This window comes from Callorhinus ursinus, unplaced genomic scaffold, assembly GCF_003265705.2.
Source record: "Callorhinus ursinus isolate GAN/ISIS: 27379988/994484 unplaced genomic scaffold, GSC_fseal_2.0 scaffold4, whole genome shotgun sequence".
Classification (NCBI taxonomy): Eukaryota; Metazoa; Chordata; class Mammalia; order Carnivora; family Otariidae; genus Callorhinus; species Callorhinus ursinus.
This window is the reverse complement of record NW_027397066.1, coordinates 121,927,890-121,944,679: the sequence shown is the minus strand read 5'-3', so window position 1 is coordinate 121,944,679 and position 16,790 is coordinate 121,927,890. Positions and strand designations below refer to the sequence as shown.

The following is a 16,790-nucleotide window of genomic DNA, read 5'->3' as shown; positions in this document are numbered from 1 at the left end:
CCCTACCTTTCGAGCTCCCACTGTGATCCTCGGCACATGTAAGTAAAGTGACTTGGTTATTGTGTGATAGGCCAATAAGGCTGAGACCAGGAGTCCTCTTCCCAGGCAGGCCGGCTGGTTTATACAGACACTCCACAGCACACACACAGCCCTAATTCTGTTCACGTGGAAAAGCTACAAGCCTCAGGCATGTCTAAAAGTCACACAGCAAAACAAAAATCCTAATGCACATGTTAGGTAGGTATGTATCTATAGATGTATGTCGCTATGTGTATACAAATAGATACCTCATATATATCCCTTCCATGTGCATGTGAGAGCAAAAGTGTGCTGAAGATTGCCTCTCAGATCTTTCTGCAGAAAATGTGATCAGAAAAATGCAAATTGCTGTCATTTTCTTTCATTCTTTCCTTTAATTTTTGTCATTTAAGTCTCGTAAATGATGGACTCTATATTTTTAAAACTAGCTTAATATGGTATATTTATATTGATTTGCATAAACAACCTCAGTTTGTCAGCAAATTGTACTTCTACACCCCTAGGTAAGTATAGCACTGATGTGAGCACTGAGAGTACATAATATGGAACAGACACGAGCTTATGATCTAGGGGAGACAAGACATGTAAACATGTAATTATCTAAATGTGTACATAAATACAGCTCTGTAATTAAAGAGGGTATGGGGAAGGGGGGTTTACTGGTGGCTTGGTGATGTGTACTTTCTTTCTGCCCCATGCTCTCCTGACATTTTTCTCTCCATACCTTGGGACTTGAGTTAGATAATGCACGGGCAGCCCTTGAGCTTTTACATCACAGGAGCATAAATAAATAGTCATTAATATGAACACTATTTAAAAACTGCCCAGAGAGATCTCTTCACAAAAGGGACCAGGTTGTTCACTCTGCAAAAAGGAAATGATAGCGAATATGAACAAATGAAAAAAAGGAAATGAGCAAACACTTCTGGACTCAGCTCAGTTTCCATGAAAAGAACAGATTCAGGGTTAAATAGATGGGTGTTCTAGGAAAAGAACCACAAAAGCAGCCAAACCCCCATCCTCAATCAGAGAAGCAGGGTGTAGAATATGATCCACGTCCTAAGGCTCATTTTCACGTTCTGGTTCATTCTTACCCACCTGTGCCATATTTGGGGTTTTCTCTTTTCCCCCAACAAACACTGCTGTATGTGACCAGCAACATTTCTAAGCCTTGTACATGCATTAACTCCTCTGATTCTCATAATAACCGTATGTGCTAAGTGCGATTCTAATCACCCCCATCTTACAGATGCAGAAACACAGGCACCAAAGGATGAATTGACTCCCTCGGGCAGCTGGGAGTCAGTCCCAGGAAGTCTGGTGTGGGGACCTGCATTCTGGGCTTGGAAAATCTCACCGACTCCTTCCTTCCTTCGCGGGAGGCTGAACTTGGTGCATTTGAGTAGCTGAGGGCGTGGGGAGGGAGTGAGGAAAGAAAGAAAGGCTTTGAAAGTTATGCTGCCATTTGAGAACATAAAAGAGAAGACAAAAGGAAGGGAAAAGCCCAGATTAGTCGTGGGAAGGCCACGGAAGCAGTGGAAGGACAGGTAAGTGGAAGAAAGAGGCTTAGAGAACTAGGCAGTTTTGCCCGTTGGGCTGGGCTCTGTGTCGGATCGCGGGGACCTGAACTGGGCGCCTCTGTTCTCCAGCAGCAGCATCTCACTGGGTTTCCCCAGGCTGTCTCCACAGCAGCCCCACCAGCACTTTTCACAGCAACGAAGAAAGTGACAGTAGATGTATTGCTTCCTTACTTAAGCAAAGGAGCCACCCCCAAAAAAGTGTTCGACCAGCAGCAAGATCAAACTCAGGGCCCCAAAGGAAAATTTTCAGAAGGTGCCCTTTACCGTGTGTCAATTGGAAGTTTTCTCTCTTGGGTGAGATGACCATGATGGGAGGTAGAAACACATATAGAATTTGGGGAAGACTTGGATTTCTCTGATAAGTTCTCTTCAAACACTAATGCCTAACAGGAGTGGTTCAAACAGTACGTCCAGGAACTTCTTTTCTCTGTGACCTTGGATCTTAACCTTGACTCTGTTCTCAAGCGACAGGAGAACAGAATGAGCTGGTAAGCACTTGACATCTACAGGGAAATGTCCCCCTAAAGAACTTGGTACAGGCAATGAAGGAAAATGAGATTGTCCTTCAAGAGCTAACCAACAAAATCGATTTAGATTGTAGGGAGCAGAGATTGCAAAGTCATCATGTTGAACGTAGTAATCTGATTGAGGATATTAACACAGCTAAAGGACTAGCGGTCAATCTGGAGTGGGCTTGGGTACTGTGGGAGAAGGGAAAGAAGAGAGCAGAGAGAGCAAATCCATGCACTCCATCCACATTTTGAGTCTGCTAAGCACTGAGCTAGTGAACCAATCCCACTTACGCAGCCTTCGTGGGGTTCCAAGCCAAAGGCACAGAGTCATCTATGAATAACTCAGGGGAAAAAAACCAATACTGGATGTCAAGGACATCCAGTATTCCAGGCCAAGGGCAGTGCTAGCCCCTTTGTGGCCATGAATATTATTTTCCATCCCATATTCCCCTCTCGGGCTCACAGATGAGGGGACCTTCCCCTACCCAACTTGCAGACCTTATTGTAGAGAACAGTTGCAATCTATCTCTTCCCGCTTTTGTTCTTTCCTCCCAAAGGAGGAGAAGCTAATCAGACTGCAGACAGCTTGTTGACTGCTGGATCTCCTGTTCCAGGAGACGGGGCCATGGAGTTGGGGGCACTGCTCATGCATGGCATGCTCTTTTGCTTTCTTTGATCAGCCTGCCCAGAACTGGGGCCCTTGAGCCTCATATCTTTAGGAAGCTGGCTTTTGCCTTCTCTCTGCTCTGGCCTCTGAGGGTGCCTCGGGGTGGCTCTGCACATCCTCAGTTTGGGTGGGTCGTCAAAGATTGGCACTTTGGCTTCAAGCCAAGCTGAGGTCTCTTGCTCAGGGCACGGGAGCTTGAGGGTCACGGGCTACTACTCTGATCCCTAAATAGTTCCCTGGGTTTGTTCTCCTCCACACTGAGAACTCCACCTGGGCAAAGGGGAGGATTGGCAACCTTCACTTCCAACTCTCATCTCCAAAGGCTGCACGCCTTCCTGACCTGATAACATTAAACCCTACTAGCCACCTCTCACCCCCTCCTCTAATGCCATGTTCACTAAGCAGATTTCTAATGGGTTTTGAGCTCCCATGGGCTGCTCAGGCTTACCTCCAGGGGTCTAGGCTGTGCCATGGTTCTCACCGTACGTTAATCGATAGGCATTCCAGTTGTCCACACCTCCACTGTGAGCTTGGATGGCATGACTCGTGTCTCAGAGACCTACTCAGTTTGCTGGCAGAAGCAGGCATCTGAGCGCACAGAGCTGAGGACTGTGCTAAATAAAGCCACCTAATTAATGGCATCCTGGGAGCTCTGTGCTTGGGCAACCAGCTTCCTGTTAACAACTGGGAGCCACAGATAGCTGCTGTCCTTTTATATGTAACACTCCTATAGGAATGCCTCATAAGGTCTTTGGAAGGATTAAAGACAATTCAAGCAGAGCACCTATGGGTGCCTGGCACCTAGTAGACAACAAACATGGGAGTTATTGCTGTTGTTGTTATCATTTGTATTTTGGAGATAATTATACATGTCTTGAATTACTCTTTAAAGAAGTCATAAATGACCACCACCATCTATAGTAAATAGGAGAAATTCTTTCCCAATCTACCTAAAGGCAGCGAGGTAGCAGTTAGGCCACAATACTTCTAAAGACTTGCAATTCTCTACCATCTTATGCCTCATGCAATTACTAGGTCTAAATGGCCACGTCCAGCCCAACTCTCTAGCTGACCATTCAAATTCCAAATTATACCCAGGTGCCATCTTGAAAATGGCACACATTCACGATTTGCTTCAATATCTAATTCTAACCCTGTGAAACACCAGTCATGGATTTAAATCCTGTGTGTGAGCCAGCCTGTGTTCCCTGTGTGCACACAGATCAGGGGCCATTCTCAGCTGCCTTTGCATTAACACCTAGAGGTGTCCATCAACACTCTGGTCATGCAGAAGGGCCATCAAGCTTTCTAACCACTACCCACAGGAAGAGGTCCACAACTCAATGCACGTACTTGTGCACATGCCCACGTGAGCAAACACACACACACACTTATGTGATTGAAACAAAGCCTCATAAAACAATACTCACCCTTACTATATAGATGAACTCTATTTTCTATTATTATTTTTTTTAATACTGGCTGAGACCTACCAAATTCACTCAAAATGCAGAAACAGCTCAGGACTGGCTGTTTTAAAGGACACTCTTGGGAGTCCTATGCAGAGAGGTCACATGACCTTCGGTTGTGTCCCCAGCCCTGTTTGTCACCATATTTTCTTCCTGCAAGTCCTAAGAGTGCCTTATGCCTACTGTGGGACCTCGCTGTTATTTCTGTTGTTGTTGACATTTTGGTTAACAGATGGTCATGAGGCATGGTTTTAATATTGTTTAGTATTAGAAACTTGCAAAATATGGTTCCTAGGAAAAGCATTTTTATTACTCAAAACAAGATATCTGGTAAATCTGGTATGTTGAGCCTTTCCGCAATGTGGGGCAGGATCACTTTTGTAGCTGTGTTTCATCCTAGTAAAGCATCTTTATAAGAGCACAAGCACTGCCCACAGACCTGGCACCAGAGTGGGACCCGGGGGAGAGGAGAGATCTCTCCCTTGCTCACCCAGCTCGTACTCTCCCTGGGCCCACTAGGCAGCTGTGTGGCACAGCATAGACGTAGCTCAGACTTTGGGAGTCATGCCCAGGTTACAAACTTTATGACTCCACTTTCTAACTCCATGACCTTGAGCACACCATCTATAATCTCTTTGAGCTTCAGTTCTCTCCTCTGTGAAATGGGCGTTAATACCAAATCCATGGACTCTTTACAAGGATTGAGTGAGATTGTATTATATGCATATCCATAGAACTCACTGTGAGGATCACCTACCACAATCAGTGGTGTTTCCTTCCCTCCGAGGGGAATTTACCATTGGATAACCATAATCCTTAATCCTTAATCCATACTTTCATTACTGCAAGTTCATGCATAACCTACTTTTGCCTATTTGGCTAATTAGTTATTTTTAATAATATCATAAGCACCTAGGAAACCCCACCTCTAACCAAAGCTAGGACCTTAACAATAGCCTTTATCACAATGCGTCATGTGGTTCCACACTCCCTCCTCTCCACACAGGTACCTAATACCCTTGTCTCCCTCTGCTCAAGGCAACCCTAATTTTGTCTCTTGAATTCTTCTAGGATCTAGAAAATCTGCTGTCTTGGATGGAGTAGAGTTTAGGCCATGTGAAGATGAACTTTGGATACACCCTGGATCACTCATTCCTAAACCAAGTAGACACATGGAGGTAGAGGCATTGAGTATGTTGCAGTGTATCGGGTCCTGAATGGCCCTGCAACCTGCTCTTCTTGTGAGGTAACAGAATGGTCTTCCGTTCCTTCTCCCTCCAGCTGTGTTGATTCTGTGCCATCCTCGGGAAAACAACATACAGGAGGAGGTAAGAAAAAAGTCAGTAACTTAGTCTCTGTTTAATTTCCAGATGCTAGGTAGAAACTCTTCCAAGGAACACTGGCATTGGCTGACAGAGGCTCTGCATATCTAGACTGTTCTACCAGCTTCTAGACCCATAGTTTCAGCAGAATGAACTAAGATTGTCACAAGCCGGCATGGAAAGGCTATGTGACTCTTACTTAAAGGGACAGGAAAGACCCTCAGCAGAGATGACAGAAAATGTTAGTACTGTGAAGCATTGCAGAGAAAGAGCAGTTAGCTCATCCTCTCTGCTTTTTCACTCCTTCCCCTCCCTCATCCCACTTCCATCTTTCTTGGGGCTGAAGAATTATTACAAAATATCTCTTCATGAATAAGTTGCTCTTCATTGTCCACTTCCTGACATTTTCTTAAATCCTAGGGTAAGTTACTCTGACATCCGACACATGACCATTGCACCATCTCCTTTTGTGACTCAGCTGGTATATTCTCAAAAGGCGAACAAGTGAAAACTCATTATAAATTAGCTAAGTCAGGTGTGCTATTCATAAATTTGGGATTATCAGAGGTACCGCCCTCTTCCCTCAAGATACTAATAAAATTTTTATTTGAAGACTATTAAATTGTTTCTTAGCTTACTCTTCTCTAGGAGAAATCATCTCATTTCCCCCCATCTGCAGCAAGAATAAGAACCACTCTACCTCCATTCCACCCCTAGTCCACAGATTATAGGATGCCGTAAACCCTGCCTAAGAAACTGATGCTGCAGAAGTAGAAGGAACCTTCTGCCAAGTGTCGTCAGAGATAGATCACACTTTTGTTTAGCAGGATACTATTGATATACAAAAGTACATGTCCAGTCAGTTTGGAAAACACTTGAGAGTTAAACTGGTTAACGTATTTGTGTAATGAGGTAGGGAAATACAGGTAGCAAGCTCTGGAATGGGGCAAAGGGGGCAGAAAAAGGAAAGGTCTCGGGATAAATAAAGAGAGCAAGCAAAATGGCAGCAGGCCAGGACCCAGGGACAAAGACAGCCAATGTGAGATTTCCCCCAGATTCTCCACGGTACGTGGTGCTAAAGAACTTCAGGCAGTAATGTTCAATATTAAACTTCATTTTAATTTGGCTCCTGTTCTGGGCTGCGCTAAAATTTTTATCCTTTCCCCTCAAACTTTCACTGTAAGCAGCTATACCCAACCGTCTGATGGTGGTGGCGCTTCAGGGAGTGAAGGAGAGGGGGAGAGTGGCCACCCGCGGCAGTCAGCAGGCTGGAAAGAACACAGCAGCTGCAGGATGACTTGGGAGTTGGGGAGGCAATCCTCAGTATCCGCTGCAGAGGGGACACTATGGCTTTCTTTCATTCAACAATCATTTTCCGAGACTCTAGCACCGGGCTTGAATGGTGCTAAAAATTTAGCATGAATAACACAAAAGCCTCCCCCTCACAGGCTCACAGCCTATTGGAGAGGAGAGAAAGCAGTTCTTCTAGCACTGCGGGATAAGTGCAATAAAATAATCTACAAATATACATCACACATTAGTAGCATGGAGGCGTGGAGGGGAAATCCCGAAGAGGTGATCCTCCAGTCGTGTCTCCATTAAGAATGTTTTGGCTGAAAATAATAGGAAGAAAAGAAAAAAAACAGGCAACCAATTCCAAGGCCATAATTTTCCAGTCCCTGGTTTAAACAAATAGAAGTCTATTTTTCTTACATATAACAAGGAACTCGGAGATGAGTGGTTATTGGTTCTGGCTCAGGAGCTCCTGGCTACCAGTAGGCTCTTTCCATCTGTCTGCTTCACCTACCTTCACGCATGCTTTCTCATGACACAAAATGACTTGAATAGCTCCAGTACCGGGTCCATCCACGTTCAAGAAAGGAAGAATAGAGAAGAGGCAGCCTCAGCTGCTCTCCTCTTGTGCTTGTCCCTTTTATTAAAAAGGGGAAACACTTCCCCACGAGCCCCAAGTAGATAGATATCCCCGTTGCTTCGTTGGCTAGAACTGAGTACATGGTCAACCATGGCAGCAGAGGAGACTGCAAAAGTGATCATCTCTCTCCTTGACAGGGGAAATGAACAAGGGAGAAGGAGCTGGGAACACGGTCGGGTCCATTCTGCAGCATCTGCCACAAGCTGGATTCTGGTGAACGGGCAACAAACAGCCAAAGAAACACGGAAGGGCATGCAGGCAAGCTAAAGAAACAACATACGAGAAGGCAGGAAGAGAGGAAGAGAAACACAGACTCTAATTGTTGACAAACGTTCCACATGGCTGGAGCCCCAGAGTCAAGCAGGGAAATGGGAAACAGTGGGAGCAGAAGGCAGGGTTGAAGCATGATGATTTCTGTGGCCTCACTGATGGGTTTGGGTTCTACATCTCTTCATATGCTTACACCTAACAGTGCCTTGATAAAAGCAGAAACCCAATCAGCGTTAATGGTAACTGAGACCGAAACAGAAAGACAAACAAACCTTTGCTGTTAAGAAAATCCTAATTATAAAGTGAAGATTCAGTCAACTATCTGGTGCTGGATGGCAAATGTTACCCCCTTGACGTCAATTTTGTCTTTCGGATTAACCCCAAATTGCACCAAGATGAAAGCGAACCAGCTGTAGCAAGGATTGCCAGTGCTCTAGAATCTCAGCCCTGGGCTCGCAACAAGCCCGGTGTAGCCCTGAGCACTTGCCAGGCTCACCTGGTTCCCTTCCTACTATTTTTGTGCCCCATTCTCATCTTTGATGGGCTGTCACTTCCAACAGCCAGCACCTGCAGTTCTTCTTTGGAGGACAAGCATTGCTACTAGAACCACATTGTTCATGAGTGCCAAGAGCTAGAAGCACCTGAAGACTCCCACCCCCCGGGGGCAGCTCTTAACCAGTGACTGGCCAATGGGAGAATAGAAACTCCAGGTTCCTTGCCCTAGATCAGGACAAATCTGAGGTATTTACCATCACTTCCCTGATGGGATTGGCTGGAAACTACCCTCTGCAGGGTTTTCCTGAGATCCCCTCCTTGCTTGGCCTCTTCGCCTCACCCATTTCTTCTCCTGTACCCTTACTAATCTTTCCTAGAAGAACTTTCTTAATAAATCACTTGCTCATGAATTCTTATCTCATGAAGAAATTGTTCCTGGAGAATTGCAATCAGACACCCTATCTTGTATGGCCAAGTAACATTTTAGAGGTTTTGGAATTAGTAGGATTCGGTTGCCAGAAACAGAAACTACCCTAGTTGTGTCAAGCAGAAGGAATTCAATACAGGAATGAGGCCCTTACATATCATTCAGAAGTTGGTTCTAGGCTGGGTCTACAGGACTGACTCCCTGCACAACATCACTAGACTAGCCCACAGGAGGGGGTACTTCCTATAATCCTGAAGAGGGAACTGGACTACAAGAACACCCTGGCTATATTCGGAGCGCCAGAAAGCCACTATCACTGCTGCCCTTTTCCACATGTATAAAACTGGGGCCTAGACACAGGAACATTGTTGCAGAATGATAGGACATGCCCTATGCTCATCAGGAACAATAGCCAAATAACCAGAAAAAGGCCCTGCCACATTTCTCCTCTCCAAGTCTCAGGACCTAATCAGAAAAAACCTAACTCACAACCAGAAACCGAACTCTAGGGGAATCTGGGACATATTTTTGTGTTCTGGCCTGTGTGGTACATGAAGGTGCAAGAAGCAGGCATTGGAACACATGCTGAGTGGCAGTCACCATATCTACTAGTTTGTTCAAAGGCCAGCTTTGAACATTCGCTTTGGGGTAGGAGGTTTATCACAAGTCAGATGTGGCAACATACATTTCCTAAGGAAATCAGCAACCTTTCATGCCTAACTTTATCCTCCTTGTCCTCATTAACATTTCTTTGTGTTCAGTAGATCGGGTAGGAATGGATTTATTTTTACTGGATTTCTCTGCTCGTCATATACTTACCAAAGTCAAATAAGTAACTGAGACTCAGCAATTCCACTCCTAGGTGTCTACCCAAGGGAACTGAGAGCTTACATACACATAACGACTCACTTGCAAATGTTCATAAGCAGCATTGTTCATAATAGCCAAAAAATGGAAACAACTCAAATGTCCATTAACCAATGGATGGATAAACAAAATATGGTATAGTCATATACAGTAGAATACCGTTTAGCAGCAAAAATAAAAAAGCTCTTGATACATGTTATAATGAATGAACCTCAAAAATGTCGGGGTTAATTGAAAGAAGCTGAACACAAAAGGCCACATACTGTATGATTCCATCTATATGAAATGTCCAGAAAAGGCAAATCTATGGAGACAGGAAGTCGATGAGTGGTTGCTCAGGACCGCAAGTAACACTGGGGCCTGAATAGACATCTGGACGGACACAAGGGACCCTACCGCAGTGATGAAAGCTAGATTATGTTGGTAGTTGCACAACTCAGTAAATTTACTAAAAGCAAACAAAACATTAAATTGTATATTTAAAATGGGTGAATTTTATTACTTAAAAGTAATCTATGCACCCTGCGTGTAGAAATCAAGAGTACTGACGAACATCACGGTGTTTGGGTGGGACTGTGCTTCCCAGAAAGGTTTTCTGCAACATTAGTCCTGGGAAACACTCGTTGAAGAGGGTTTTCTTGTCCAGTTTGAGGGGAACTCTTCTTAGAGATTCAGAAAGCATATTGGCCCATCAACAGGTTCTGAGAATTCTTGCAATGTACAAACCAGAGTTTCCCAAAATTAACACACACAACTTGCCAGTCATGGTGTTAAGCATCACACACACATTTGCTACCTCCTTTAGTCCCCATGACAATGGTAAGAGGTAAGTACAATTATCCTCATTTGAAGGATGTGGACATTGAAGCTTGTGAGAGGCAGACCGGGAAAGTCTGGCTCCACAGCCTGTGCAAACCCTACCACTGCAGGGCACCATGTCTTTGGAGCCTCATTGCTTGTAAAAAAAAAAAAAAAAAAAAAGTATTCCATGAACACACTTTAGGAAACACTGGTTCAGGGAATTTCTATTAAAAATGTGTCAATAAAAAGACACAGTGAATGAAGATGGAGGAGGCTGTCTCCATGTTCCTTTGTAGAAACTGCTCTGAGGGAAGAAAACCATTTGTGACCCAATACCAGTGAACTGGAGTCCAATGACCAGGGTCCAGTGAATAGTCTATCAATAAGTAAACCATGTCAAATAGGACACAATGATTAGTCTGGAAAATGATAGTTTTCAATCACAAAAAAAACAGACTTTGGGCCTTTGAGTTCCCAAGACTATAAAATAATAATAATAATTTTAAAAAATTTTCTGCCACATTTCTTGGAAACTTGAACTGATACATCACAAATTATTCCAAAACACAGTTCAAATGTCACTTTAAGAATAGGGCATGTCAGATTAGCCACGTGAGAGTACATTATGGGAAGATGATGATGATGATGAAGAGAATGATGATGATGAAGATGATGATGAAGAAAGTTCTAAGTTTTAAAATGGAGCAAAGCAGTAAAAGGAAATTTTAAAATGTGATAACCATTGATTGTGAACTGTATCCATAATTGATGCATTTCTTTGAACTCATGTATGATCCCTGGACCCACCTTTAATGTACCCAGTTCAAGCTGCAGAAGGGTGGTAATGAGAAGGCAATGAATGCTGTGCCTAGGGTTTAAGTGTGAACATCTGTTTGATCTGCCTCCCTATTCATTTTCTCATAGCTTCTATTTTCATTAGAGAGGGAGGGGAATGAGCCCGATAGGCTACGTGTACCCAGCTCCAGAATTTGTCATCTGCATGGACTGGCATGAGCACAGGTGTTCTGGATTTTCTGAGTTGACTAGAGTTTCAGAAAACCAGGATTGAAAACACAAAGGATGTTAATCATAGCAATAGTTATTTCTGCAAAGAATCCATATTGACCTAAATGCCAACAAAAGGGAAGTGCTAAATAAACGAGAGAACACCCAAATCTGTGGGCTCATATGCAGTCATTAAAACTCAAGCTTTGAACACTGTTTAAAAATACAGTAAAAATTTTATAATAAAATAAAAGTTTACAATAAAATTTGCATAATAGAAGATATAAAATGGTATCTACAGTATGTCTTAGCTCTATAAAATAAATAATTATATTTCTAGTATAAATACAAACAAGAATTTCATCAAAATGTTAAAAATGGTTATCTTGGAACAATGGGATTGCTGTGACATATTTTTCTTCCTTTTCTTTCCTGTTAGTACTTGCCTGTGATTTTTTGTTTTTGGTTTTTTTAAATAATGACATTGTTCTATCTTTATAACAACCACTATGTCTTCATTGAAAAACCAAACAGATACCCACACTGGATGTCTGAGAGATAAAAATGGGTAAAATAGATCCTAAAATGCTAAACTAAAGCTATCTGTTTTATACCACTTGTTCCTGAGGGCTGTAGAGCAAGACAGTCCTGGGTTCAACTCCTAGCTCCACTACTTCCTATCCAGGTAAACCCGGGAAAGTTATTTCATTTCTCTTAGTTCCGTTTTTCATATGTAAATGAGGGCTGATACCTCCATCGTCCTCAGAGGGCTGATGTGACAGGGACAGCACCCAGAGCAGACCGTGCCACAAATAGCGAGTCCTTGATAAATGTTGTTGTGGCCCTTACTTCTCTGCCACAGTTCCACAAAGGCCTCACAACCGGGACAGGACACAGGAGTCTGTGATGATTGATCTGAGAGATACCTGTAACCGCCAGACAAAAAGCAGAATTTTGACTGTTAAGACAGAGCAACCTGAGTCCTCTGTGTGACATGGTCCATCCTTTTTCACAGAGGATAGCAAAACATTTGCCATCATCCAGTAGGATACAGGCCACTAGCCGACAGCTAGTCGGAATATTCTTTGTGAGCGAAGGAGAAAGTACAGATACCATTTTGGTTTATAATAAGTGCATTTCTGAAAATCCACTGTGGCTTAAATTAGGGGGATATTTTAAATGCACTAAGTCAATTGAGAACTGAAAGAACACTATAGGACACCATTATAATATAGTTTATTGTAGTGCAAAATTGGAAAAAATCCAAATATACATCAACAGGTATATAAGTGAGGGCAGAGCTGCCACCCAGTGGGCCTTGTCCATTGGTGAGCTGAGAATGTGTGCAAGGGTGTTGAGACTGGTTACTTCAGCTCACAGGACAGCTAGCAGGGGTCTAGGTTTATCCAAGTGAGCCAGAAAAGTATACTTTTCATATAAATTTTTGTGTGGGGCATGACACGAAAAGGTGGGAGCACAGGTTAGAGTTATTGGGTAGAAAGAACAGAAATCAGGTCTGGCCAACTTATCAGAGGCTCTCAGAGACTTAAAGATCAACAGGGGCCTAAAGTGCCTGCTTGAAAACCCAGGTGATTCTGAGGCCCCTGGGAACAAGAACCACAGCCAATAACCAATAGCAGGAATGGTTTAATCAGGACATGCTTGCCTGAATGAAGGATCTCCTTGGGTCAAAGTCCCAGCAGAAAGCATCTATCTGATTGGGTGAACTCTCTGTATCTAGGGCAGGGAGAGGAAAGCCTGGCCCTTTGACTTCTTAGTGAGAGGCAGACACAGGATTTAAGTCCCACCAAGACTAAATACAAGGAAACCAAGGTGCCAAGGAAGCTGGGTAGCCAAAAAGGTGACAAGTGTCCATGATAACAGACGACTGGTTAAAGCATGGTACAACCATAAGTAAGATTCTGCGGCGCTATTTTAAAAAGGATAAGGTAGAAATGTCTGGTTCCTCATCCTGCAACTTGGAAGACTAAAAGTTGCCACTCGATCCTAACAACAAGTAAAAAGCTGAAAAAACTGAAAAATCAACAACTCTTCTTAGATCCATTGAACAACGGAAGTCACAGGGCAAACAACTGCCCCAAAAGCTGGAGAGACAGACATGAGAATGTAGAGAATTGCAACTTACCAGAGCAGAACTATCTTAACAGAGCCTCACCTACCTGGGGAAGGAGGGGAAATACCCAAATCCATCCCCTCTGCCGGTCTTGTCCCACCTGAGAGGAAATGGGAGAATGAAAAGCTCTGGTAACATTTACAATCCAGGACACAATCTCACCAAAAGCCTGAATGCTTCCGTCCCCTGCCCCAACCTTACCACCACATTAATACAGGCCTACTTAGCACAGTTCCTTTGAACCAGGGCGTCATGTCCACCTCTACACAAAAAATTACTAGGCATACTAAAAGTCAAAAAGCCCAGTTTGAAGAGACTGGACAATCATCACAACCAGAGTCTGATAGGGCAGAAACTTGGAATTATCATTAACAGGAGTTTTCTTTAAATGTATGATTAATATGCCAAGGGCTTTACTGGGGAGAGTAGACAAATACGCAAGACCAGGAGATAATATAAGCAGAGTTATGGAAATTCTAAGAAAGAATGGAAAAGGCAGGGTAGCAATAAACACTGTAACAGAAATGAAGAATGACCTTGAAGGCTCATTAATAGACTGGACACAGCTAAGGAATTTGATATGACTTAATATGACAACAGAACTTGATATGACAACAGAAACTCCCAAAACTGAAAAGCAAAGAGAGAAAGCACTGAGGGAAAAGACCCCAAGACACAATATCCAAGAGCTGTGGGACAACAAGAAAAGATATGGCAGGTGTGTAGTAGGAATACCAGGTGGAAAAGAAAGAGAGAAAGGAGAAGAAGTAATATTTGAAGCAATAATGACTGAGAATTTCCCCCAAATTAACGTCAGACACCAAACCACAGATTTAGGAAGCTTAGAGAACCGAGAGGGATATATGACTGAACACAAACAAAACAAACTGATAAACTACTTTTAAAAGCTACACCTACACATACCATATTCAAAAGATAAAGGAAAAATCTTGAAAGAAGTCAGAGGAAAAAAATACCTTACCTAAAGAGAAGCAAAGATAAGAGTTATATCCAACTTCTCCCCGGAAGCCCCGGGGGAGTTGAGTGAAATATTTTAAATGTTAAGAGAAAAAAATCCACCAACCTAGAATTCTGTACCCTAAAAAATGATCCTTGAAAAGTGAGGTAGAAATAAAGACTTTCTCAGACAGACAAAAATTGAGAGAATTTGTTGCAAGTAGACGTGCTTGCAAAAAATGTTAAAAGTTCTTCAGACAAAAGGAAAATAACATAGTTCAGAAACTTGGGTCTACAGAAAGAAAGGACAAGCATTGAAGAATAAATCAGTAAAGGTACAATAAGTCTTCTATTTTTCGTATTCTTAATTGATCAACAGATAAGTTGATCAAAATAATAGCAGCAACAATGTATTTGATTATGTAAGCTTACATATATGTAATGTATATAAATGTGCTTATGTATGTTTGTAAGTAAGATGAATGACACAAATGATATAAGGGACAATGGAGGAATTCACATTATTGTATTACAAGGTACTTACACTACTTGTGAAGTGGTATAATATTATTTGAAAGTGGACTTGGATTAGTCGTACATGTGTATTGCAGTCTCTAGGGCAAGCACTAAAAAACTTTTTTTTTTTTTCAGAATAAGGAACTTTGGCTTTTTATTCCTTTCAAGACTTTCTGTTGTTGACTACTTTTTTCTTGCTTTGCCATTCACTTTAGATTTGTATCACCTCAGATCCTCAGAGATAAAACAAGGACAAAGAGTCCTCATTTAGAAAACATCTCCTAGTTTTACATTTAAAAGTCAATAAAAAGAAAAACCTTCTTAATCCCCCCAACTCTTCACCCCATTCTGAATAATCTAGTTTAATACAAGCCTATAAATTTTTTTCCTCAAAAAAAAAATTCTTGTAACTTTACAAGAACTATTGTTTAAAAAATTTACCTAGGGAAATTAAAGTTCCAGTCATTTTACCCCTACAACAGATGGTACTCAAGTTTTTGAGTATCAGTGGTGCTTCCTCAGCTCATCACCCTTTCGTGGTTCTGTTAGCTTGCTGGCTAAGAGTCTTCTTAATCACTCTTCTCTTCTCCTTGATAATGTCTACACTCTGGCTTCAGCTCCCATGTGTTTTTGTGGGTCCCTTTTACATTCTGAACACCAATTTCTTCAAGATTTCCTTTAGGTACCCCACAGGCTGTTTTGTGATGTCCACTAAGTCCTTAAGATTATAATATTGATGTTTCTCAAATGCCGAAAATAGCATGTCTAAAACGTGTTGTTTATCAGCTCGAGCTCGTTTTCCATCTTCTTTCTTTTTCCTTTCATATTCAATATTGTACTGACGATTAGCAACAGGTTTATAATTGGTTATCACAACTTTGTCCAGTTGTTGTGATACCCTTACAGGTTTGGAAGATTCTTCTAGTTGCAATCTCTTTAATCTCATGTAGTTTTCACTGGCAGCAGGTCGGCATTCAGCTCTTTGTACCGCTGTTCCTTCCAATGAAAGTTTATCTGATGAGCTCTCAGTAAAGACTGTTAATGTCTGTCCTCCAACATTTTGTAAGACAAACAGATGTTCTCTAGGAGTGCTGACTGAAGCTGGTTTTCCACCAATATCGTGAATATTTGCAAGATCCTCATTCAAAGTAAATGACACCTCAATCCTTCCTTGATTCTTGCCAATCCGCAGTTTCCCAACTTCTCCTCTTCCAGGGGCTTTAGCCGTCTGCTGTGACAAATATTTAGGAACCTTGACCAGCCACACTCCGGTGTTGTGTTTGGCGCCGGTCAGATCGAGTTCCCAACGCTCCGCTGCGGGTCTGTTGCGGGTGGAGGCTAGCGGGCGGGAAGAGCGGCCGGGAGCTGGGGGCCTGCGGTGCAAAGGGTCGGAGAACAGCGTGTGCCGCCGCCGGAGGAGGACTATGAAGAAATCGCGTCTACCTAACAAGATACAGGGAATCCCCCTAAAAAAAACTTTTTTATAAAGGTATAATTAATATGCTAAGAAGAGAGAGAAATGGAATCATAAAATGCTCAATAAAACCCACGAAAGACAAAAAAAAGTGTGGAAAACAAAAATAAGAGCAAAGGAAAAGGGCAAAAAATAGAAAACAGTAACAACATGGTAGATAGTAGTCCAATGTTATAAATAATCACTGAAAATGTCAGTGGTTTAAATGCACCAATTAAAAGACAGACATTGTTAATGCAGATGAAAAAGCAAAACCCGAGTGTATATTTTCTATAAGAAACATACTTTAAACATAAAGATACACATATCCTATGTTACGTCT

General features: G+C 42.4%; 1 pseudogene; it reads right to left on the bottom strand.

Moving 5' to 3' along the window:
- Window positions 1–15,444: 15,444 nt before the first annotated feature.
- Window positions 15,445–16,790, bottom strand: part of LOC112825775 (general transcription factor IIF subunit 2 pseudogene) — a 7,039-nt pseudogene continuing 5,693 nt past the window's right edge.